Source organism: Liolophura sinensis, chromosome 13 (genome assembly GCF_032854445.1).
Source record: "Liolophura sinensis isolate JHLJ2023 chromosome 13, CUHK_Ljap_v2, whole genome shotgun sequence".
Taxonomy (NCBI): Eukaryota; Metazoa; Mollusca; class Polyplacophora; order Chitonida; family Chitonidae; genus Liolophura; species Liolophura sinensis.
In genome coordinates, this window is record NC_088307.1 from 2,549,662 (window position 1) to 2,577,606 (window position 27,945).

Here is a 27,945-nt window from a genome sequence, read left to right on the forward strand (position 1 = left end):
TGGTATCTGTCCGTCTTACCTCTGATTAAAGGACGTTTCGACACAGGCGTTACATCTGTCCGTCTTACCTCTGATTAAAGGACGTTCCGACACAGGCGTTACATCTGTCCGTCTTACCTATGATTAAAGGACGTTCTGACACAGGCGTTACATCTGTCCGTATTACCTATGATTGAAGGACGTTCCGACACAGGAGTGGTATCTGTCCGTCTTACCTCTGATTAAAGGCCGTTTCGACACAGACGTTACATCTGTCCGTCTTACCTCTGATTAAAGGACGTTCCGACACAGGCGTTACATCTGTCCGTCTTACCTGATTGATTGAAGGACGTTTCGGAACAGGAGAGGCATCAGTCCGTCTTACCTCTGATTGAAGGACGTTCCGACACAGGAGTGGTATCTGTCCGTCTTACCTCTGCCTACATGATATTTTGACACAGGAGTGCCATCTGTCCGTCCTACCTGTGATTATAGGACGTTCGAGCTCCGGAGTAACATCTGTACGCCTTACCTCCACTTACAGGACGTTCGGACTCAGGGATAACATCTGTCAGTCTTACATCTGTTTGCACACAGGAGTACCATCTGTGTATCTGACCTCTGCTTACACAGGAATGATATCTTCCCGTCTTATAGGACATTCCGATACAGGAGTGACATCCGTCCGTTTTACCTCTGCTTACAGAACACTTGAACACGGGAGTAGCATCTGTCCGTCTTACCCTAATTATATTACGTTCTGCTTACAGGACGTTCGGCCGCAGGGGTAACATATGTCCGTCTTGCCTCTGTTGAGAGGACGCATGGACACAGGAATAAAATCTGTACCCTTACCTCCGTTTACAGGAGTGATATCTGTCCGCCTTACCTCTGTTTACAGGACGTTTGCACACAGGAGTAACATCTGTTCGTCTTACCTCTGCTGACATGACGTTTGAACACAGGAGTAACATCTGTCCGTCTTATCTATTTTGACAGGACGTTTGGACACAGGAGTAATATTTGTCAATCTTACCTATTTTGACAGGAAGTTTGGACACAGGAGTAACATCTTTCCGTTTTGCCCTGGAGGAGACTGCGACATGTTTTGCTGACGGGTTTTATGGCTTCCAAGACTTTCTGTACCTTCCGGATCTCCGTGGTGAGGCGCTCTGTTCCGAATCCAGTTAGCTCTGGGCCCATTGAGGGGTTTGGGGGGGGGGGGGGGGTGGTGTTGGAGGGGGTGGGGTCAAAATTCGATAAATTTAATAAATCAAGCACCAGTTCAGTGTTTTTTGTTTTGTTTTGACATTTTTAAAATCATTTTTACTGCATCAGTTACACTGTAAAATCTAATCTGTTATTTGGCAAGAATATTACTTTTTCCTGGGTGGCAGAATATTTTATGTTATTGCTACAAATTATTATGTTATATACGACAAGCTTGTTTGGTTATGTTGAAAGAATACTTTTGTTGTTGTAGCGTTGTATTGTTTTGTTTACAACAAACTATTACCTATTCTACTATCACTCAGAAAACAAAAAATTACACTAATCTTGTATTAATCCGATTAGTTCTTAGAGTGTTTTGATGATGTTGGTCCATGAAGCCTGTTTGACAAATGATGTCGCGTGTTCGAATCAAGCTCTCGCTGATGCGCCTGTGTCTTCACCAAATGCTGTTTGTCGTGTAGTTGCCGAAGGACAGGGATTTCCAGCCACATGCATTATAGCCGTCGCATATTTAAAACATTCTTGAGCATTCGACGTAGCTCGGTAAAGCAGCGTTCTGAACGCTGAATGCCTGACTAACATAAAGATATCAGGTCACTTCACCGTTTACAGTATGTGAATAACCAGCTACCCGTGTCACAGACATAAGGCGGGAGTTTAATAGCTGTTCTAAGTATTCCTCACTCCATAGAAAATAAAATACCGGCCCGGGAGCACAGTTGGTAGAGCTCTCCGCTTAGGGAGCGGTAGTTCCACGGTCAATTCTGGGTCGAGTCACACCTAAGACTTTAAAAGAGGAAGTATCTTCCTCGCTTGGCGTTCAGCATGAAGGGGATAGTGCAACGACTGGTTGGCGGGGTGGCTTATTTCCCTCCGGTAAGGTGTTTCAGTGAAGTAACACTAGATAAAAGACTAGACAGAAATCCGTCCTGCAACAAGGAGGAGCATTACTTGCACTTTAAGGATTCCTTCGTCGTCATATGCCTGAAAAATCGTTAAGTACAACGTTAAACACCAAGCAGTCACTCACTCACTCACAGAATATATAAGAGAAATAAAACAGGCTTGTTTAACCTTCTCTATTCACATTTTTGGTTGTCTTTATTCTGCTAATTCAAATGCTACACTTATAACCGTTCAAAACGGGAAATAAAAATTATACTATAAATATTACAGGTAAGAGTCCGATGATGTTGTAACGGTAAAGGGCAATGTAAGCCAAAGTCAGTTAAACCAAACCGCCCAATACGATGTAGAATAGAAATAACCGAGTTTCTTATCTTCCCTTTCAGCGAATGTATTTCACTGACAAACACCACTACTTACATTTATTCATATTTAATATTCGGTTTACGTTTTGTCCGATATGACAACAGCGGGATTAATGAAAAGAGGAAATGGTAGTGCCCGGAATAGCCCTGCCCTTCGACAGGTGTACCTGACAAATCTCCTGACCTAAAGCCCCAGCTGGACAAGTGAGAGGAAAAGGGTATCCTAAAATTAGGGTTGGAGAAGACAACTATGACATAAGTTCTAGCATTAATTCCGCGACAGGCAACATTTGCTGAGCGGAAGTAGGACCCGTGTGCATCCAACAGGTGACGAGGAACAAGGCGATAGTGGCCGGGTGAGTGTGTGAGTTCTTGGGGTTTAACATTAATACTTGCCGAAACGACGCCCATAGTTGTACTGTTGCTCGCCTATAATACTGTTAACTGTTGGATGTTTAAGGGAATCCTTTTATATTACATAATATGTGCTGAGAACATCGACACCTATTGTCGTTATTTATCAACGCTGTCTACCCTAAACAAGCCAGGTTCTTTATCAATTTTTCCAATGACCTGCAATACAGCTCTGTTCACACAAACCCTGACTATCATGTCTCGTGCAAAATAGGTTTTTTAAACCGATAAATCTACATAAAAGCTTCATGGATTTCACATCAATATTAACCAACATTTTATTCACACAGAATAGCACTAAGGTTCCACAGAGAATGGCACAGGTTGCCCAGATTCCACATAGATTAGCACTCAGGTTCCACAGTGAAAAACACTTATATTCCTCAGAGAATAACACCCAGGTTTTACAGAGAATGGCACTCAGATTCCACAGTGAAAAACACTCAGGTTCCACAGAGAATAGCACTCAGGTGCCATAGAGAAGTTCCAAACAGAATAGCACTCATTTTTTACGGAGCTCAGCATTCAGGTTTTACAGACCATAACACTGAGGTTTAATAGAGAATAGCACTCAGGTTTTACAGAGCACAGCACTCAAGGTTTACAGAGAATAGTACTCAGGTTTTATAGAGAATAAGACTGACTTTCACAGAGAATAGCACTCAGTTTCCACAGAAAATAGCACTCAGGTGCCACAGAAAATAGCACTCAGGTTCCAAAGAGAATAGCACTCATTTTTTTTTTTTTTTTTACAGAGAATAGCTCTCAGGTTTTACAGAGAATAGTTCTCAGGTTCTACTCAGAAGAATACTCAGGTTTTATGGAGAATAACACCCAGGTGTTACAGGGAATAATTCTCAATTTTTACTGAAAATAGTACCCACGCGTTAGAGAGAATAATAGTAAATTTTACAGAGAATAGCACTTAGATTCCACAGAGAATACCACTCAGGCTCCACAGTGATTTATACTTATGTGCATCAGAGAATAATACCGAGGTTTTACAGAAAATAGCAGAATAGCAGTCAGGTTTTACAGAGAATAATACTCAGGTTCACAGAGAATAACACTCAGGTTTTAACGAAAATAACACTCAGGTTTTACAGAAAATAATACTCAGATTTTACAGAGAATAGCACTCACGTTTTACAGAGAATAGAACTAAGGTTCCACATAAAATAGCACTCAGGTTTTAAGGGGAATTGCGCTCAGCTTTTACAGAGAATAGCTGTCGGATTTTACACAAAATAATGCTCAGATTTTCCAGAGAATAGCACTCACGTTTTACAGAGAATAGCTCTCACTTTCCACAGAGAATAATTCTCAGGCTTCACAGAGAATAGCAGTCAGGTTCTACAGAGAATAGCACTCAGATTTTACAGAGAATAATTCCCAGATTCACAGAGAATAGTACTCAGATTTTACAGAGAATAGCACTCAGGCTTTACAAGGAATAACACCCAGGTTTTACACAGAATAACATTAAGGCTTTACAGAGAATAGCACTCAGGTTTTAAAGAGAATAGCACTCAGGCTTTACAGAGAATAACCTTCAGGTTTTACAGAGAATAATACCGAGATTTTACAAAGAATAACACAAATGTTTTAAAAAACTCGGGTTTTACAGAGAATGGCTGTCACGTTTTTCAGAGAATAGCTGTCAGGTTTCACAGAGAATAGCTCTCAGGTTTTAAAGAGAAAAGCACTCAGGCTTTACAGAGAATAACTTTCAGGTTTTACAGAGAATAAGTTTCAAGTTTTAAAGAGAATAACACCCAGGTTTTAAAAAGAATATCACTTAGGTTTTACAGAGAATAACACCCAAGTTTTACAGAGACTGACACCTAGGTTTTACATAGAATAATACACAGGTTTTACAGAGAATAGCTCTCAGGTTTTAGAGAGAATAACACAAAGGTTTTAGAGAGAAAAACACTCAGGTTTCACAAAGAATAGCTCTCACGTTTAACAGAGAATAGCTCTCAGGTTTTACACAGAATAACATTCAGGTTTTACAGAGAACAACTGTCAGGTTTCACAGAGAATAGCTCTCAGGTTTTAAAGAGAATAACACCCAGGTTTTACTGAGAAAAGCACTCATGTTCATCGAGAATAGTAGTCAAGTTTTACAGAGAATAGCTCTCAGGTTCATAGAGAATAACACCCAGATTTTACAGAGTAACGAATCCAGCTTGAGTTGATACATTTTACTACTGAGCCATTAGCAGCGATGAGTTTTATATCACACACGGTTGGTATGGAACAGTCTGTCTGTCGTATTTTTGTCACACCTGTCTTTTAAAAGAATTTAAACAACATCACAATAGTATCTTCCCGTAAAAGGAGACACAAGACACGACACGTACTTTACCAATTATAATTGTACTGAGATGACCTACAAGGACATGGCGTATCCTTTTATTGTAAGAACCTCTCAGGTATCCATGAACATTTTACGCCAAAAGTAAAGTCTTTAAAGTCACATGAGATTAGCGTCGCCCTGATGACACATATCCTTCATATATACACAGCCGATGATTACCGACGTTTACCGAACGTCGACGCCGTGACGTTGCTAAGCATGCGATGGGCGCATAACACTCCTAGAAACAAACGTTACGCGCGCAAGATCGGAATCATGTAGAGTTTGGGTCTGAAAAGACGCCTATGGAGACAATTTTAAGGTGTATTTATGATTATTTCAAGTAAACTTGCACGTAAGAGAAACTACTAGGGGAGGTACTCAAACATACTTCAATTCTGGAGTGGAAATGTGTTTTGTGCCGAGCAATGATACACCACATGACGCAGGGTGACTGTGACGTCACAAACACTTGTGCAGTTCATTCTAGCGTAAATTGACGTACTACACACACTGAGGCGACTGATCACATGTGACAGGCGAGGTATTTGATCTGGTTTTGTCAACTGTGGCCAGAATCACACCACTTGATGACATTTTCACTGAAATTGTTATGACGGCATAGAGCACGTTTTTGACCAATGAGGACAACCAACCATGAAAGATAACTTTTCAGCAAAATAATGTAAGAAATATGAATCATCTATGTTTGTCTTCTTGTACATATACTGTATATAGAGGGACAAAAATATTTGAAAATATGTTACCGTTTTGTGCCATTTATTTATTTATCTCGCCCACATTGCGTTTGTCTATATAGGCGTGTTTTATCTACATACTTATGCTATCCACTAATGTATTTCTCTGGTAGGCTGTAAGACTGGAGTGATAAATTGACATTTTCAGTCCGGCTATCATTATGTAGGACAAATCACATAAACTTCAAGAGGTTATACACCTGAGATTTTTGGCAAAACAATCCATATTGGCCAATTAAACCAAAGTTTCTGTATTTACCATGCAAGAATAGTTAAAGTTATTGCCTGGTAATAAATATCAAACTCGTATACCTGTACTTTTCATAGCATTAAAATGGTTTTAAAGTTTGGAAAACTAGTAATGGGAACCGCTTTAAAAACTTCAGGAACTTGATTACCAATTTCGAACGGTAACACGTGCGCACGCTGATGTTTTGTGGCAGGTAATGATTTGAGCTATTCCAAAATAACGGTAAAAACTAGATTGCATTTGTGGGAATTCCATGCAAACCGATTAGCCAGTTCAACGGAAAGTGTTCCTAACGCTTTCCCGTGACAATGGCGTAGGGGTGACAATGGCGCAAAGTGCCTAACGAATCCAACGTGAGTTGTTGTATTCTACTACTCAGCGTTAGTAGTGATGAGTGTTATATCACACACGGTTAGTATGGAACAGTCTGTTTGTGCGATTGTGGTCACACGTCTCCTTCAGCAGAATTTTAGATAGATCACAACAGAATATTAATATAATTTTACTAACCAACCTTTCTTTCGTAATCGCCATTCCAAGGATTTTTATGCATACAACCTGTTTTCAACTCATTTTGTTTTTCTTTCAATACACCTTTATTAAAACACAGGATGTATTATGACAAACAAGCCGTGCCTTAGGAGAAAAACGCTGTAAGGTATAATATAATTTTCTCGTCGATAATTTGATAATCAAGGATTCCAGAAATGAAGAACGCTATATTTAGCTGCAAGATATTCATAGTAAAATCAATACCGTGTATAATAAACAAAGAGAAATATATAATCCTGATCATTAAACTCTGAAAATTGCAGCATTATTCAAACAACCCTCACGCTCACACCCACCCCAACCCCCACCCACACCACTATAACTGTAAGACGGGGTTCCTTGATGTTTTAAGAACCTAGTAGCTTTTAAAACCTCCATGTATGTATACAGCTTACAGACATCGAGTGAAACCGCGCATGCGTTTTGCACTCCGGCATGCACTTGACTAGTTAGGGTGCATTTGTAAATTTGCATTGAAACATGTCACACTTATACTTACACCATACACTTGACTGTTTGTTTGTTTATTTATTTGATTCGTGTTTTACGCTGTACTCAAGAATATTCCACTTATACGAATGGTGGGAGGGAACCGCCCACAGAATCCTGAGGAAACCCACGACCATCCGCAGGTTGCTGCAAACCTTCCCATGTATGTACGACAGGATAGGACTTGACTTTTTAATCCATGATTAAATCTTGTCCACAAAAATCATTTCTCTTATCAAAATGTCCAAGTGTTATAAACTGCATATCTTATCAAAGATATTGAATATTAATAAGCGTGGCTTACTTATACATAGAGTATATCTACATTTTATTAACTGAATATATGGTAAGAGTGTAACAAGGGAACACCATTGTTATGTATGCTTGGGTTTTCGACTCGTATACTGAACAATTTTTCACTCAAATAAGTGTGTGCATTTATTTATTTCATTGGTATTTTACGCCGCACTCAATAATTTTTCACTTATATATCATCATTACGGTGAGAGGAAATAAGCCGTACATGAAATAGAACTAACTCTTAACTCACTTTACCTGATGTGAACATGTCGTTTGGTTAAACGGTGCTTAACCTGATGACACATCTCCTTGACTGTGATATACACGGTCGATGATTACCGACGTTTACCGAACGTCGACGCCGTGACGTTGCTAAGCATGCGATGGACACATTACAGCCCTAGCAACAACTGTTACGCGCACACAGTCGGAATCATGTAGAGTTTGGCTCTGAAAAGATGTCAATGGAGACAATTTTCCGGGTGTATTTATTATAATTTCAAGTAAACTTGCACGTAAGAGAAACTCCTAGCGGATGTAGCAAAAATAATTCAGTTCTGGAGTGGGAATGTGTTTTGTGCCGAGCAATGATACACCACATGACGCGGCGTGACTGTGACGTCACAAACACTTATTCACTTCATTCTAGGGTAGACTGACGTACTACACACACTGAGGCGACTGATCACATGCGACAGGCGAGGTGTATAATGTGCTTTAGTCAGCAGTGGCCAGAATCACACCAATTGATGACATTGTCGCTAAAATTGTTATGATGGCATAGAGCACGTTGATGACCAATGAGGACAAGGAACCATGAAAGATAACTTTTCAGCAAAATAATGTAAGAAATATGAATTATCTATGTACTGTATATAGAAAAGATAAAAATATTGGAAAATATGTTACCGTTTTGTGCCATTTATTTATTGATTTATTTATCTCGCCCACATTTTTTTTGTCTATATAGGCGTGATTTATCTACATACTAATGCTATCCACTAATGTATTCATCAGGTACGCTGTAAGACTGCAGTGATAAATAGACATTTTCAATCCGGCTATCATTATGTAGGACAAATCACATAAACTTAAAGAGGTTATACTCCGGAGATTTTTTGGCAAAACAATCCATATTGGCCAATTAAACCAAAGTTTCTGTATTTACCATGCAAGAATACTTAAAGTCATTGCCTGTTAATAAATATCAGACTCGTATACCTGTACTATTTATAGCGTAAAAGTTATTTTCAAGTTTGAAAAACTTGTAAAGGGAACCGCTTTAAAAACTTTAGGAACGTGATTATCAATTTCGAACGGTAACACGTGCACAGGCTGATGCTTTGTGACAGGTAATGATTTGAGCTATTCCAAAATAACAGTAAAAACTAGATTGCATTTGTGCTGGTGTCTTCGGTAGGTAGCCTCTTTAACTGATAATGTAACTGATATATCAATGATGACGCAAAGGCAGGCTGTTATTTCCTAATAAAATATTCCATCAGATCAACAAGTGGCTAATTTTTTGCATTTTCTGTCGTACAGAGGAAATCCATGCAAACCGATTACCCAGTTCAACGGAAAGTGTTCCTTACGTTTTTGCGTGACAATGGCTTAGGGGTGAGAATGGGGCAAAGTCAGTTGCCTAACGAATCCAACGCGAGTTGTTGTGTTCTACTACTGAGCCATTAACAGTGATGAGTATTATATCACACACAGTTAGTATGGAACAGTGTGTTTGTCGGATTTTGTTCACACGTCTCTTTAAAGTATCTTCCCGTAAAAGGAAACACTAGGCACGACACGTACTTTACCAAGTACATGTATAACTATACTGAGAGCTGAGCGACAAGAACATGGCGTATCCTTTTATTGTAAGAACCTGTCAGGGATCATCAACATTCTACGCCAATAGTAAAGTCTTTAAAGTCACATGAGATTGACGCCGACTCTGTCGCAGTTTGGTTTAAAACACACTGCACTAATCTAAATGTAATTATTCCAACCAACGTTCCTTCTGCAATCACCATTTCAAGGATTTTTATGCATGCAACCTGTTCTAAACTCATTTTGTTTTTTCTTTCAATACACCTGTATTAAAGCACAGAATGTATTATGAGAAACAAGCCGTGCCTTAGGAGAAAAATGCTGTAAGGTATAATTTTCTCGTCGATAATTTGATAATCGAGGATTCCAGAAATGAAGAGCGCTATGTACGCTTGAGTTTTTGACCCGTAGATATATGGTATCAAAATACTCATATTTTAGACTTTAAATGGTATAGTAAATATAGCAGCACGTTACTGTTCTTCTTTATATGGTTTTGTTTTCAAATCAAAACGATTTAACTGGATTTATAAACCTGTGGAAATGTACCATGTGTGAAAACATCGCTTTTACGACCTTGACCTTGATGACATCACGAATTGAATGGCTTTTGAAGGCCGTTTGTGTTCTCATGGCACAAACATATGAATCTAGCGACAGGACCATGACACATTTGGTTACTTTAGCGGAAGATGAGGGCATGCATAAGGCCTAACCCTATACATTTGAGCCCTGTTCGTCTGATGATGGGGAAAATAGCAACAGACGGGAGGACTGAGGTCACAAGCAACACAAGTGAAGACGGTGAAAGCGAGCAGTCCTGTTTGCAGAACACTGAATGGTATGGTGCCATAATATGTTAGCAGAGTATAACTTTTTCGTCCTTTTTTTAAGGACACTAGGAACGTCATCTGTGAAACATTTTTTATTACCAGTTATACTTGTTTGTCAGGTTAATAACCGGAAATTTATATTGATCAAACGTCTGTCAACAATATTTACAAACCACAACAACAACGTCCTCTGATTTTTGCCCACTGGAAATGCAACTCGGAATACGCAAGTCAACAGCGTTTTAACATTACCATCTCACTGCAATTCTCCAGTAGATTAGAACCAGAACATTATGTTGTATTTAACGTGAAATAACGTCAATGCATTGAATTCAAGACATGTTTACCTAAATTCTTTTGTTCTTTTAGGCAAAATTGATAATAGTCCAAAAATACACTTTAAACTCTATGAAATTGTACATTCTGATGAGCCAGACGCACTGTTCATTGAACAGTAACTATACTTTTGTTGACGTCACTGACATGCTTATGCTTGGATGTCAACTCTGCTAATTGTTACAGGAGGATAATTAAAAAATGATCTATGTCTACAGTTCTGTGTGATGTTGTGAAGGTAAAGATTCTGAAACTGTGCAATGTTTTGACAGGTGTAAATGTGGAAACTGCATCATCATGCCATCTGCAGCAGAATGTGTTTGTTGCCATGAAATAACTGTGATCTACGCCAGGTGTGAGGAGATGGATGTTCGAGTCCCGTTCATCACAGACCATAGAGGATTTGAACCGGTGTGTCTCAACCCCTATGTGTTTGACGTGTGGCATATTACCAGTACAGGCAACAGTGCAAGATGGGCGACAACAATAAAACAGTAGATCAGTGAGTATCAATGTATAATATAATATAATATAATTAGGTTTTACGTCATACTTCACAATTTTTCAGTCATATGACAATGAGGAGTCCTTACTATACTGTGCTTCCTTGTGGCAGAGCAAATCTGTGCCGCTAAAGTGCTGCCACCACTGAAACACCATGTCAAAGACATCAGACATTACTAGCTAGGTGACATAATAGCCAGACAGTAACTAATTTTCTACATGACATTCAATTGTAGACAAGTTTTGGAACTTATTTGTCTAAACTGGTCTTGAGACAATAATCTAAGAGTTAAATAATGGAAGGTTTTTATGTGGCATTGGGTATTAACTTGCACCATTTGAACTTAATCTTTTCAGCAAAACGTCGACATGTTGCTTATTGTCAGGTTTGTGCAGTTCTGTTGGCACTTGCTTGGCAAAAGCATAAGACTAGTAATACCTTCATGTGCAGTCGCTGCCATACGTGCCCGATTCTCTTCACCATCCGGGAACTATACTGGTTTCATGATGTATTACGAATGATCTTCTCAATAACCACAACGCTCTCGTCCCAGAGCCCAGCTCACAAGAAACAGGGTGAAAATGTGTGACTTGTCTGAACCAACCCGCCAACAGCTGTGCGTCACCCTGCCATTATCTGCATCATTCACTCCACTGTGGCCAGTTGCCCGATGTGAATAAATCCCATACGGTAAATGCTTGTGATCTACTCTTTACAGCATCAGCGGTCATCCAAAAAGACCTTCTCGGGGCCAACCCAAATCTCCCGAAAAGTCTACTTTCAATCTGAGCATATGTTTATTTTCTATGCCGTGGTTACTTTATAAATATTGATGTAGATCTATGTACATATCTGTGTAGACGTCTTTGTCTAAGTGTGTATGTGTGCAGTAGACGACCAGTTTCTGACTGCCATCACACGTGAGGTCATACCCTGTAGACTGTGCCACACCCTGCCCATTCGCCTGTGGCCCCCTTCCCCCCCCCCCCCCCTCCCAATCGTGACATTACATCACCACCCCTCCGGGGATGTCCATCTCTACTACATACAAAGAACACCTTATTTACCTGTATCATGTGGTGGGATCCAGCTGCTCCCCATTCCCATAAAAATAACCCACAATACCACTTCTCAATAATAAGGTGTACACAAATGTTTCCTGGCATTCTCTAATCAGGTTAATCATAATGGGGTAATAAACTGGATATTACATTGAATAAAAACACTGACCTTTGCTAAGTTCCTCTGAAACGTCCCCACGCCAAGAGCACATTTCAACCACGACCAAAGAGCTTGACATATTCGTGAAAGGCTCGGGTTAAGTGACACCTTGTGTGGTACAGTAGGCACCAGCCCACCTTATTAATCAAATTTGTACTCGAAATGCTCGAATACAGCCTAAAAGCACTTCAATACACATCTTCCACAATAGGCCCGTACTGGCCCAGTCATATTGTATTGGTTATAAATTTTCGTTTTATATTGAACACATACGGAATATGATAGATGTGTTACGATAAGCTACTACATCGCACGCTACAGTTTGATGTCTCAATGCTGGACGGAGTAGTGACATCACAAAACTATCATCTATGAACTAAATAAACAGTGATGATGCCAGACCAACACAACAGGCCGGTTTCAAATATGTTGAAATTTTTATTTGTCACATTTATAACATACGTAAAATAATATGAATCCTACTGGGGGGTTCTGACAGTCGACCTTTGACTTTGGATCAATACCCTCAGGCCAACAAAGAGACAGTATGACAAATATGATTAATACAAATCACATATTATCAATCACTTCACTGTAGCCGGCATACCCTGGCACATAGCAGACCATTCAACAAGACATCTGAATGATGAAATCAATAAACACAAGGCATACTATGACTATTTACTGTCGATAAGGTTTTGTAGGTTAAAAACCCCTACTGAGCACAGCCAGTCATGAACGTCATCCAAAGCAATATCACCCTTGGAATTATTAATTTTACCTTGTGTCCATAACATCTGGTGTGTACTTGAGGAGCTTTGCTGCGAAGTGGTTGATGAGGGAGTGTAGAGACTCCAAGTGTGAAGTTTGGTGTCCTGTTCACAACATGGCCACATCCTTCTCAAAACAGTCACTCTTAATAATGCTCAAGAGCTTCTCTGTACTGCTCTCATCTAAAACACAAACATTTGTAAACCTGTCAGTTCAAATTACTTATATTTTGCAGAATAATACGTCATACATGTATAGAGGGACATTACTTTCACTAAAGTCTAAATGCTTCAATTTAAAATGTGATAGATGAGAAGGTATATTTAATGGTTCCCTAACTTAAAATAGGTACCCTAATGCTAAATTACAGAAATACACTGTGTTGATACATAATTCTTGGGTCATAAGAGAAAAACTTTAGCAAAGATAAGAACTGTAGGCTGTCCCTACTAACAGGTAAATAATTTTACTCTTGTTTTACTTAATCTGAAAATCTGATAATGCAAAATAAAACACTGAGGTACACCTACTTGGAACCATCCACTTATTTTTTCTCTTTTCCACACAGACGTTTGTGGGCACATTTTGGGAGGGTCTGGTCATCATGACGACTAATGTCTTGAACATAATTATCAATAGAATTCCACTTCTAAACTGTCATCTCTGAACTGCTGTCACTGGTTGAACTGGCACACCAATACAGATGGTTTACAATGGACTTTTTCCAAAGGTTCACTTTTGTCATACCCTTCTTCTTCCCAAGCTTGTCAATGTTCTTACCCCGTCCTGAAAATGACCACAACACACTGATTCGTAAAATACGGCAACACACTGGGACATGCATTATGTCTCCAAGAAATGAATGACTGATAAATGCTCAAAACAAGGTTGCTTCATGCACAATGACAGGTTGCTACTGAATAAGCTTGTTGTTTTAACTGCGGAATTAGTAGGGTAACAATAAAGTGTTACAATTACATGTACATACAATTAAAATGGTCATGGATCAATGAGTACCAAGTACAGTGTGCATAAATTATACTACAGGCACTGTACATTTAAGAGCTGGTTGTTGTGTCTCAACTAATTTACTCTTTATTATTCCCCCAATTTCTGGAAAGATGACAGATTATTAAAACGTCATGTCAGTTTTTTTTAAGTATTACTATTACATTGAGCACCATTCCTAAAATGACCCCAGGAACAGATTACAGTGGACAAAAAATTAAATTTCCACCCCCGATGTATTGTCTGACCTGTGGTTGATGGGATTAGTGTTCATTAACAGCACAACATTTTACAGTAAAAAAAAAGCATCAACATACCTATCCAAGGTGTGTCGATCTGTAACAATCTCATCCACAGTGAGCTTCTCTTTCTTTAGGTTATGTAAAGCCTGGATTAACCCCTCCTTCTCCAGTGCGTTACTGATGGCAACTTCTGTGACCTAATAATAATGAAACATTTATATTTATGTACTTAGCATAAATCAGCAGGATTAGTTACATTTATATGTCAAAATTCATCAGTCTCTAAAGGAGACTCATGAATGTCAAAAACCAATATCCCCAGAACATGGAGCAAATAACTTCAAACAACTTCTTGAAATTTCACAAAAAGGGCTGCACCATAACCACTGAGGCCTCACAATTACAAAGTACACACCTCTTAATTTCCACACAGTATAAGTTTAACTGTTCGATACTATGCCATTAGCAAAGCTGGACAAAGAACAGACGGACAATAAAAAGAGGAATAACTGTACAAATTGTAACCATGAATGATTTAGCATAATTTTATGTCTGATCACATTTTAGTTTATTACAATTAATTTTTCTTCTCAAAATGTATAAAAAATGATCTCACTGTCACTGTTTCAATGTTGATGACTTTATTGATCTTTGTTTACAGAATGCTGTAAGTGCCATACTTTGCACTATGTAAGCCAGTCTGACACCTTTTGAGTTTCTGTCAGCAATGCTCCTCTCTCTTCTGACCACATGTTGCTGACAGCTTTCTTCAAGAATGACTTTGGTGATTGAGGAAAGTCTGGTACGAATAAGAAGTGATTCCGGCAGAGGAGAATACATGAAGTGTTTCTGAGACATTTGCACAACAGAACAGCATAGGTGAGGAAAGTAAGATATTTCCTGCAGGATAATTTCCAATCAATGGCTGACTGTCCCAGTCTCAGGTAAAACTGCAGCTGGTGCATACCTGCCGCACACTGACCATCGTGCCTGTTGTCTTAAATGTCACCACACATTCACTACAACACTGTAAACAATGCTGAAACAGGCCTCTGAGACAGGACTGAACAACAATAAAACATTTTTCCATAGTTTGAATTTCCTTGAACCTAGTAATAATTAATATTACATATGGAGTATGGTAATAGATAATTAGTGAAGTATAGTCTTTATTCATGAGACTCCTACTTCAAGACTTTTTGGAAATCATACTAGAAGTACTGACTGACCCTGTGCATCAATTGGACATCTTCATAGATACTGCATGAGTGTTGTTATTTTGAACGAACCTAATGATTGGCTCCTCTTCTTGCAAGTCTTTCTCGTTAGGGTGATAAACTGGATCCTTCTGTCTCATTTTGGTTATCTTCTTGCGACTCACCACTATCTCCTCACCACTATCTTCATCAACCTCAGACAGGCGGCAGAGAGCAGGTGCGTCCAATAGGTTGCACTGTACTGCTGTGCATGCAGTAGCAGGCTGCCTTTTGTATGAAATACCTAAACACCCAAAAAGCAAATGGAGTAATATTCATATCTGGACATGTAAATGCATTACCAATATTCATGTGGCATTACTGTAGCTACCATAATAAAATAACTTGAAGGAACTATTTCTGTGGAGCCCTTAAGCTGGAGTGGTTCACTTGTAATGTTCTTGTCTATGTTGGGAGATAACAAAACTCAATTTTAGACAATGATAAACAAGCAATGAAAATAGTAAGTCAGTTGTGACACACATAATTTGAAAATAATCAATTTGGGTTCCAATTAAAGAATCACACAGAAAACTGGAGCTTCTTACCTTTGCTTCTTCGCTTTGGGCAAATATTAACTTATGTTGCCCTAGTGCTCTTACTGCAAAGTTCAACATCAGTGGTAAAACTGATGTCCTCAATACACCAGTCTGGTGTAATATCCAACTCTGAGGTATCTAGCACTGAGGCCCCTGGGTCTGGGATATCCGGCTCTGAGATATCTGGAGCAACCTCTTCTGGACAACATTCTCAAGATTCTGCCACAGAGATAATCTGAACAATAGACATTTTTATGTAGGCCTAAAGCTCACAATATGACATTACACAATTATAGAATAAAAAAACAGATCTTCAAACCACAGGTTTAGTGTGATGTTGTTTTATGGCTATTAGTAATTCAAAATAAAATTCACCAATGTAAATTTTTGACAATTTGTACGCCACGCAAAGTGTTTCAACCTTTAGGTTTAAATGAAACATAGAAGAGGTTACCCGCTTGGATAACTGAGGCTAGCTAACATGAAGAAAGGCACCACTATATCACATTCATAATAATAAAAATACATAACATTTCCAAAATAAAATTAGTGGGTATAAAGGCCCTGCAAGGAGATGATCTACACCCATATATGACTATCAGACAAAGCTTGCCATCCGCACAGAAATCGGTGTGTTTATGAGTTACAACAACAACATGAATATGTATTGAAGATGCAGAGAAAATTAAAGTGCCAACATCACCTCACGGATCAGCGTTTTATTTGAAAAAAAAATGGATTCTTCTGATTTAATTTGTGAACAAACTTAACTTACTCTCATACAATGCCGTTTTCGGATAGCTGCTGGCACAGTTGACGAATCCAAACGGGCGTTGCTGTTAATCTAGCATTCGTCGCTTGAGTGAGCTGTGGTTTGTTTACTTCTGTCGGCTCGAAAAACGGGTTCTGCGTCCGATTTAAGTTTAGGTTTCACACCAAGCTTCCGCTCCAGCTCACTGTTGTCGTAAGAATCTGCTGCGAAATGTTCACAACACAGCACGGAATATGGAGCCGGTCCAGACGAACACACCCGCGTTTGGGTAACAAAATTTATCCATTTCCGAGTGACAGACTTGTCTTTTGGCCACAGGTGCATGGTGACCCCAGTCTTGTTACTGTTGCTACAGCCTCCTAACACGCAGACTTTGGGCATCTGGGATAATTACCGTGTACTATAATGTGACAATGACCGACTGTTTTCACGCTGCCGCCATTTGTAACTTGCCACTTGCTCGTTCATCGTTCAACTCGTGACGCCACGTGTCAAAGGTCAAAATACTGCTGGTTTTATATACGCTTGAGTTTATTTTGTTTATTTAAACCGTTTTGAGCCATTTTTGAATATGCAAAACACTGCAATATAATTATATGCATTCAGAAAACATCTTCACGCAAAGTGTGCCATGGTAATTTTGTAGAACCTTCGACAATTTTTCACTCTTATAGATGGATGTGTGCATTTATTTATTTCATTGGTGTTTTACGCCGCACTCAATAATGTTTCACTTATACGTCAGCATTACGGTGGGAGGAAATAAGCCGTACATGAACTCTTAACTCACTTTACCTCATGTGAACAAGTCATTTGGTTAAACAGTGCTTAACCTGATGACACATCTCCTTCATATATACACAGCCTATGATTACCGACGTTTACCGAACGTCGACGCCGTGACGTTGCTAAGCATGCGATGGACACATTACAACCCTAGCAACAAACGTTACGCGCACACAATCGGACTCATGTAGAGTTTGGCTGTGAAAAGACGTCTATGGAGACAATTTTACGGTGAATTTATTACAATTTCAAGTAAACTTGCACGTAAGAGAAACTCCTAGCGGAGGTACTCAAACTTACTTCAATTATAGAGTGGGAATGTGTTTTGTGCCAAGCAATGATACACCATATGACGCTTCGTGACTGTGACGTCACAAACACAGCGTCACTAGGCCTACTTGTGCAGTTCATTCTGGCGTAAATTGACGTACTACACAAACTGATTCGACTGATCACATGCAACAGGGGAGATGTTTGATATGGTTTTGTCAACGGCGGCCAGAATCACTCCACGTGATGACATTTTCACTGAAATTGTTATGATGGCATAGAGCACGTTAATGAAAAATAAGGAGAACCAACTATGAAAGGTAATTTTTCAGCAAAATAATGTAAGAAATATGAATTATCTATGTAAGTTGCCCTGTACATGTACTGTATATAAAAAGATAAAATACTGGAAAACATTAACCGTTTTGTGCCCTTTTTTCATTTATTTATCTCACCCACATTTTGTTTGCCTATATAGGTGTGTTTTATCTACATACTTATGCTATCCACTAATGTATTCCTCTGGTACGCTGTAAGACTGGAGTGATAACTTGGGTGACATTTTCAGTCCGGCTATCATTATGTAGGCCAAATCACATAAACTTATAGAGGTTATACACCAGAGAGTTTTTGAATAGTTAAAGTCATTGCCTCTTAATAAATATTAGACTCGTATACCTGTAGTATTTATAGCGTTAAAATGATTTTGAAGTTCGAAAAACTTGTAATGGGAACCGCTTTAAAAACTTTAGGAACTTGTTTACCAATTTTGAGCGGTAAATACGTGCACATGCTGATGCTTTGTGACATGTAATTTTTTGAACTATTCTAAAATAACAGTAGAAATTGGATTATATTTGTGCTGATGTCTTCGGTAGGTAGCCTCTTTAACTGATAATGTATACTAATGATGACGCAAAGGCAAGTTGTTATTTCCTGATAAAATATTCTATGAGATCAACAAGTGGCTAATTTTCAGCATTTTCTGTCGTACAGAAGAAATCCATGCAAATCGATTAGCCAGTTCAGCGGAAAGTGTTCCTTACGCTTTCCCGTGACCATAGCGTGGGGGTGAGAATGGCGCGAAGTGCCTAACGAATCCAACGTGAGTTGATGTATTCTACTACTGAGCCATTTACCGTGATGAGTATTATATCACATAGAGTTTGTATGAAACAGTGTGTTTGTCGGATTTTGGTCACACATCTCTTTCAACGGTGTCTTCCTGTAAAAGTTGCCCGATGTGGCGAACTCCCATACGGCTCTACTCTTAACAACAGCTGTCGTCATTCCAAAGGCCCTTCTTGGGGCCAACCCAAATGTCCCGAAAAGTCTACTTTCAATCTGAGCATATGTTTATTTTCTATGCCATGGTTGCTTTATAAATATTCGTATAGATCTATGTACATCTCAGTGTATACGTGTTTGTCTATGTGTATGTTTATGTGTGCAGTAGACGACCAGCTTCTGATTGCCACCACACGTGAAGTCATACCCTCTACACTGTGCCACACCCTGCCCATTCGCCTGTGCCCCCCCCCCCCCCCCAGTGACATTACATCTCCACCCCTCTGGGGATGTCCATCTCTACTACATACAAAAAACAAATCTTTCCTGGCATTCTCTAGTCAGGTTAATAATAATGGGGTAATAAACTGGATATTACATTGAAGAAAAACACTGACCTTTGCCTTAGAAATGAAAATTCTGGAATGGGAATGTGTTTTGTGCCGGGCAATGATACACCACATGACGCAACGTGACTGTGACGTCACAAACACAATGTCACTACTTGTGTAGTTCATTCTAGCGAAAACTGACGTACTACACACAATGAGATGACTGATCACATGCGACAGGCGAGGTGTTGGATGTGTTTTAGTCAACTGTGGCCAGAATCACACTACCTAATGACATTTTCACTGAAATTGTTATGATGGCATAGAGCACGTTGATGACCAATGAGGACAACCAACCATGAAATATAACTTTTCAGCAAAATAATGTAAGAAATATGAATTATCTATGTTTGTTGTCCTGTACATGTACTGTATGTAGAGAGATAAAAAATATTGGAAAACATGTTACCGTTTTGTGCCATTTATTTAGTTATTTTTTTTATCTCGCCCACATTTTTTGTCTATATAGGTGTGTTTTATCTACATACTTATGCTATCCACTAATGTATTCATCAGGTACGCTGTAAGACTGGAGTGATAACTAGACATTTTCAGCCCGGCTATCATTATGTAGGCCAAATCACATAAACTTAAAAGAGCTATACACCGGAGATTTTTGGCAAAATAATCCATATCCGCCAATTAAACGAAGGTTTAGGAGCTTGATTACCAATTTTTAACGGTAACACGTGCACAGGCTGATGTTTTGTAATAGGTAATTATTAGAGCTTTTCTAAAATAACAGTAAAATTTAGATTGCATTTGTGCTGATGTCTTCGGTAGATAGCCTCTTTAACTGATAATGTTTTCAAATGATGATCCAAAGGCAAGTTATTATTTCCTGATAAACATTCTATGTGATCAACCAGTGGCTATTTTTTAGCATTTGCTGTCGTACAGGGAAAATCCATGCAAACCGATTAGCCAGTTCAACGGAAAGTGTTCCTTACGCTTTCCCGTGACAATGGCGTAGGGGTGACAATGGGGCGAAGTGCCTAACGAATCCAACGCGAGTTGTTGTATTCTACCAGTGAGCAACGAACAGTGATGAGTATTATGTCACCCACGGTTAGTATGGAACAGTGTGTTCGTCGGATTTTGGTCACACGTCTCTTTCAACAGAATTTTAGTTACATCACAAGAGAATCTAAATATAATTATTCCAACCAACGTTCCTTTCGCAATCGCCATTCAAAGGATATTTATGCATGCAACCTGTTTTAAACTCATTTTTGTTTTTTCTTTCAATACGTCTTTATTAAAACACAGAATGTATTATGACAAACAAGCCGTGCCTTAGGAGAAAAACGCTGTAAGGAATTGTAGCGATTTGTTATTATATATATATATATCTTCTTAACGATACAGATATCCCAGTTCCAAATCACACCATTTACTACAGGGGAAAGCACAATATTGGTAGCGTGAAGCACCCAGTGTCGAACTCTGGAACAATATCTGTATACTGCTGGAGACGTTCGCTACTATCGATTCTTTTGAATGTCAGCTCGGTCAGTCCGTGTCATTCAGTAGTATGTTTGGGAAAACCACTAGTTAGCTCTGAACTTCGAATAACCAAGAAAAGTCTGATTTTTAAGGTTCAACAAACAGCAGCAACAGTTTTATTAAAATTGAGTATGTTAATATATATATATGTAAAAGTGCCAGTACTGTGTACAAGCACAACATCTGTACTTCAGATGGTTCAGATAACTGTGTTAGGGATATCTCAGGGAGGTATTAAACCTAGTGCAGCTGTGATAGTGGTATGTCCTACTGGTGTTATATAGACAATATGTCAGCCATGTGTGGGGACATTATCAGTAAATAATACTTTCAGGTCTTCTCTGGGAGTAACAGTTCCAGAATTGGTCCAGTAATAACTTGGGAAAACGAGTTCCAAATTCTGGGACTCGGCGTCTCACTGTGCCGAAACTGGGAATCCCAGTCCCACTATTGCTCAGGGGCACTTATGCACAAATTCTCCCAGTATAAATGTTTCAGCTCATACTTGGGAATTATAAACTTTTTGTCCAGAAAATCCCAGTTACAAACTATTGAGATATACTGTGTCAATCATGGTTGGGAATATCAGTCTCACAACCTGGGAAAGTCAGTCCCACAGCCTGGGAACACTTGTGTCACAATTTGGAACTAGCAGTCCCACTGTCTTCTAGGTATGCTCTGAAGCTGAAATCCCACTTCAGCGCTGACAACTTATCTAGCTACCACTTTACACTGCTTATATACATGTAAAATACCTGCCTTAGAAAGCTAACTAGGTGGAAATTTAGATGTTAACACGACGGTGGTCCGAGATCATCTGGGACTAAAAGTGGGAATTTGCCCAGTATAGTTTACGCACATAAATATTCATGAGTACCAACCGGCCCGAATAGCACAGTTGGTAGAGCGTCCGCTTCGGGACCGGTAGATCCAGGGTCAATCCGAGTCACGCCTAAGACTTTAAAAGAGGAAATTGTAACTTCCTCGCTTGGCGTTCAGCATGAAGGGGATAGTGTAACCACTGGTTGACCCGTATCAGTATAATGGCTCGGGCGGGGCAGCTTACTTGCCTTCGGTAAGTCGTCTCAGTGATGCAGAACTAATTAAAAGAGCGGTGGAAATCCGTCCTGCAACAAGGAGGCACAATTACACGTGCATGCACCCTAATGATTCCTTCGTCGTCATATGACTGAAAAATTGTTGAGTACAACGTTAAACCCCAAGCACTCACTCACTCACTCATGAGTACCAAGGATGGTACTCAGAGCACTGATTGTCTAATACCAAAGTAACAACATCTGTGTATACAAATACTATACATGTACATGCGTATCTAATGTCATGGCACATTTTTTTTCTTTTTCTTAATAATGGAAAGATGAACAATAACTTGTAGGTAGAAAGGAGATGACCCTGTGGAGTGAAACTATTTACTTTCGCAAATACAAGTTAATGCCCCTTTTGAAACTCTTCAATATGAGTTTAACACTAAAGGATGTCGTAAAATAGACAACCTCGTCTAGCGGCAGTTCACCGTGAACGACGATCGTGCGCGGCGAAGCAACAACAACAACCACAAAAAAAAAATGATTTAGTGTCTTAAACTTGGTACAAAGGATGTTTTATGCCAAAATCATGCCACAGTCAGTGAGTACTAATGTTGTTTAACTGGAAAGATGCCGTACGTGGTTTGTTACAGCAAGAATATGTCCAAAAGTAATGGAAACTCTACTCGAATTTGTCACTTCAAAATATTAACAATGGCGGATGTTTCGCCAAACTTAAGGTCGCTAAAAAAAACCCTGTTGTTTGCAACCTAGTCAAACAATATCTGATCACCAAGCTTGGAGAGAAACTCCTTCAACATGTCAGTGTATTATACTTGAAATATGGTGTTCTAATTAAGTCATCAAGTGTTAAAATTCTTACGTTGGAAGGGACAGGGGTCCACGGAAACTGTGTCCTTCAAAAGTTATATTAAGGCGCCAAAAACAACTTGCTCTCATGAGTCCACAAAATATCCTGTCTCTATATGTTACAAAAAAATATATATATATATTTCAAAATATTCCACAAAAATTCTAATTTAATTTAAGGATATGTCTAACCCATAAAAAATTACATTCTACCGGTAAAACCTGTGTCTACGTTATGGACAAGGCAGAAAATTAACCCCTAACCTCCCATGCAATTATATGAAATAATATACTGTCTCTAGCAAAATCGCCACAGTATAATATAATTTTCTCCTTGATAATTTGATAATCAAGAATTCCAGAAATGGAGAACGCCATATTTGGCTGCAAGATATTCATAGTAAAATCAATACCGTTTATAATAAACAAAGAGAAATGTATAATCCTGATCATTAAACTCTGAAAATTGCAGCATTATTCAAACAACCCTCACGCTCACACCCACCCCCAACCCCCACCCACACCACTATGACTTTAAGACTGGGTTCCTTGATATTTTAGGAACCTATTAGATTTTAAAAGCTCCATGTATGTATACAGCTTACAGACGTCGAGTGACATTTTTCTTCTACGTCGGTGTCCATACTCTTGTGTGTTTTTGGATGACATTAGACAGTTTCCATGATTTACACCAATTGTATAGTTGCTACTTGTAGCTTAATATCTTCCTAACTTTTGGTGTATCAGTTTATCATATTTAATTCAAATTTCTTAAAAAGTCCCGCAATCCTGTATTTTTAATGGCCTGACGTCAGTATGATTGTAGACCTACATGAACATGATTAAAAGAATTAATGAATATTATGCCTTATAACGCTACATCGACAATACGGCAGCTGTATTAAGGCCAGAACTAATCAAATGATCGAGGAGATATTTCCAGCGCAGTTCGTGTTGATATTTTTCAAATATACGATTTTGCATATCCATGTGGATCAAGAAGGAATACATGCACATACTAGTATAGCGTGTCTTCATAATCGCCTAAACACGCTAGTAAATCGCATGTGTCTTGCATTCAGGCATGCACTTGACTGGTTAGGGTACATTTGTAAATTTCCATTGAAACGTGTTACTATTATTCTTACACCATACACTTGAGTGTTTGTTTATTTATTTGATTCGTGTTTTAGGCTGTACTCAAGAATATTTCACTTATACGAATGGTGGGAGGGAACCGCTCACTGACGCCTGAGGAAACCCACGATCAACCGCAGGTTGCTGTTGTCTTCCCATATATGTACGACCAGATAGGACTTGACTGTTTAATCCATGATTAAATCTTGTCCACAAAAATCATTTCTCTTATAAAATGTCCAAGTTTTATAAAATGCTAATCTTATCAAAGATATTGAATATTAATTAGCGTGGCTTATTTATACATAGATCATATCTTCATTTAATCAACTGAATATATGGTAAAACTGTAACATGGCAACACCATTGTTATGTATGCTGGAGTTTTCAACTCATATACTGAAAAGTTTTTCACTCAAATAAGTGTGTGCATTTATTTATTTCATTGGTGTTTTACGCCGCACTCAATAATGTTTCACTTCTACGTCAGCATTACGGTGGGAGGAAATAAGCCGTTCTATTATGAAATAGAACTAACTCTTAACTTACTTTACCTGATGTGAACATGTCGTTTGGTTAAACAGTGCTTAACCTGATGACACATCTCCTTGATATATACACAGCCGATGATTACCGACGTTTACCGAACGTCGACGCCGTGACGTTGCTAAGCATGCGATGGACACATTACAACCTTAGCAACAAACGTTACGCGCACACAATCGGACTCATGTAGAGTTTGGCTGTGAAAAGACGTCTATGGAGACAATTTTCCGGGTGTATTTATTATAGTTTCAAGTAAACTCACACGTAAGAGAAACTCCCAGCGGAGGTACTCAAATTTACTTCAATTCTGGAGTGGGAATGTGTTTTATGCCGAGCAATGATACAAAACATGACCCTTCGTGACTGTGACGTCACAAACACAGCGTCACTACTTGTGCAGTTCATTCTAGCGTAAATTGACGTACTACACACACTGAGGCGACTGATCACATGCAACAGGGGAGATGTTTGATATGGTTTTGTCAACGGCGGCCAGAATCACTCCACGTGATGACATTTTCACTGAAATTGTTATGATGGCATAGAGCACGTTAATGAAAAATGAGGAGAACCAACCATAAAAGGTAATTTTTCAGCAAAATAATGTAAGAAATATGAATTATCTATGTAAGTTGTCCTGTACATGTACTGTATATAAAAAGATAAAATATTGGAAAACATATTACCGTTTTGTGCCCTTTTTTCATTTATTTATCTCACCCACATTTTGTTTGTCTACATAGGTGTGTTTTTATCTACATACTTATGCTATCCACTAATGTATTCCTCTGGTACGCTGTAAGGCTGGAGTGATAACTTGGGTGACATTTTCAGTCCGGCTATCACTATGTAGGCCAAATCACATAAACTTAAAGAGGTTATACACCAGAGAGTTTTTGAATAGTTAAAGTCATTGCCTCTTAATAAATATCAGACTCGTATACCTGTAGTATTTATAGCGTTAAAATGATTTTGAAGTTCAAAAAACTTGTAATGGGAACCGCTTTAAAAACTTTAGGAACTTGTTTACCAATTTTGAGCGGTAAATACGTGCACATGCTGATGCTTTGTGACATGTAATTTTTTGAACTATTCTAAAATAACAGTAGAAATTGGATTATATTTGTGCTGATGTCTTCGGTAGGTAGCCTCTTTAACTGATAATGTATACTAATGACGCAAAGGCAAGTTGTTATTTCCTGATAAAATATTCTATGAGATCAACAAGTGGCTAATTTTCAGCATTTTCTGTCGTACAAAAGAAATCAAGGCAAATCGATTAGCCAGTTCAGCGGAAAGTGTTCCTTACGCTTTCCCGTGACCACAGCGTGGGGGTGAGAATGGCTCGAAGTGCCTAACGAATCCAACGTGAGTTGATGTATTCTACTACTGAGCCATTTACCGTGATGAGTATTATATCACACAGAGTTGGTATGAAACAGTGTGTTTGTCGGATTTTGGTCACACATCTCTTTCAACAAAATATTAGTTACATCACAACAGTGTCTTCCTGTAAAAGAAGACACTTGGCACGACACGTACTTTACCAAGTATAACTGTACAGAGATCTGACCGACAAGGACATGGGGTATCCTTTGACTGTAAGAACCTGTCAGGGATCATCAACATTCTACGCCAACAGTAAAGTCTTGAAAGTCACAGGAGATTGACGTGTCGCCGTTTGGTTTAAAACACACTGCGCTAATCTAAATATAACTACTCCAACCAACGTCCCAGTCGCAATCGCCATACCAAGGAATTTTATGCATGCAACCTGTTTTAAACTCATTTTGTTTTTTCTTTCAATACACCTGTATTAAAACACACAATGTATTATGGGAAACAAGCCGTGCCTGAGGAGAAAAACGCTGTAAGGTAGAATTTTCTCCTCGATAATTTGATAATCAAGGATTCCATAAATGAAGAGCGCCATATTTACCTGCGAGATTTTCAAAATAAAATCAATACAGTGTGTAATAAACAAAAAGAAATGATCCAGACCATTAAACTCTGAAAATTGCAGCATTATTTAAACAATATACATAGAGTATATCTTCATTTTATTAATTGAATATATGGTAAGAGTGTAACAAGGCAACGTCATTGTTATCTACAAATGAATTTTTGATTCGTATATATGTGGTATCAGAAGACTCATATTTTAGACTTCAAATGGTAAAGTAAATCTAGCAGCACGTTACTGTTCTTCTCTATAAACATTAAATATTTTCTAAATAAAAAACGATTTAACTGGATTTATAAACCTGTGGAAATGTACCATGTGTAAAAACATCGCTTTTACGACCTTGACCTTGTGATATCACGAGTTGAATGGCTTTTGAAGGCCGTTTGTGTTCTCATGGCGCAAACATATGAATCTAGCGACAGGACCATGACACATTTGGTTACTTTGGCGGAAGATGAGGGCATGCATAAGGTCCAACCCTATATATTTGAGCCCTGTTCGTCTGATGATGGGAAAAAATCAACAGAGGGGAGGACTGAGGTCACAAGCAAGACAAGTGAAGGCAGTGAAAGCGAGCAGTCCTGTTTGCAGAACACTGAATGGTGCGGTACCATAATATGTTAGCAGAGTATAACTTTTCCTGCGTTAAGGACACTAGGAACGTCATCTGTGAAACATCAACACATATGTGAAAATTTTCTATTACCAGTTACACTTGTTTGTCAGGTTAATAACCGGAAACTTATATTGATCGAACGCCTGTCAAACAATAGTTACAAACCACAACAACAACAATAACGTCCTCTGACTTTTGTCAACTGGATATGCAACTCGGAATACGAAAGTCAACAGCGTTTTAACATTACCATCTCACTGCAATTCTCCAGCAGATTAGAACCAGAACATTATGTTATTTTAACGTGAAATAACGTCAATGCATTGAATTCAAGAAATGTTTTCCTAAAATTTCCTAAATTCTTTTGTTCTTTTATGCAAAAGTGATAATAGTCCAAAAATACACTTTAACCTCTGTACATTCTTACACTGAAAATTGTACATGAGCCCCTCCCACTGTTCATTGAACAGTAACTAAGTTTGTTGACGTCACTGACATGCATATGCTTGGATGTCAACTCTGCTGATTGTTACAGGAGGATAATTAAAAAATGATCTATGTCTACAGTTCTGTGTGATGTTGTGAAGGTAAAGATTCTGAAACTG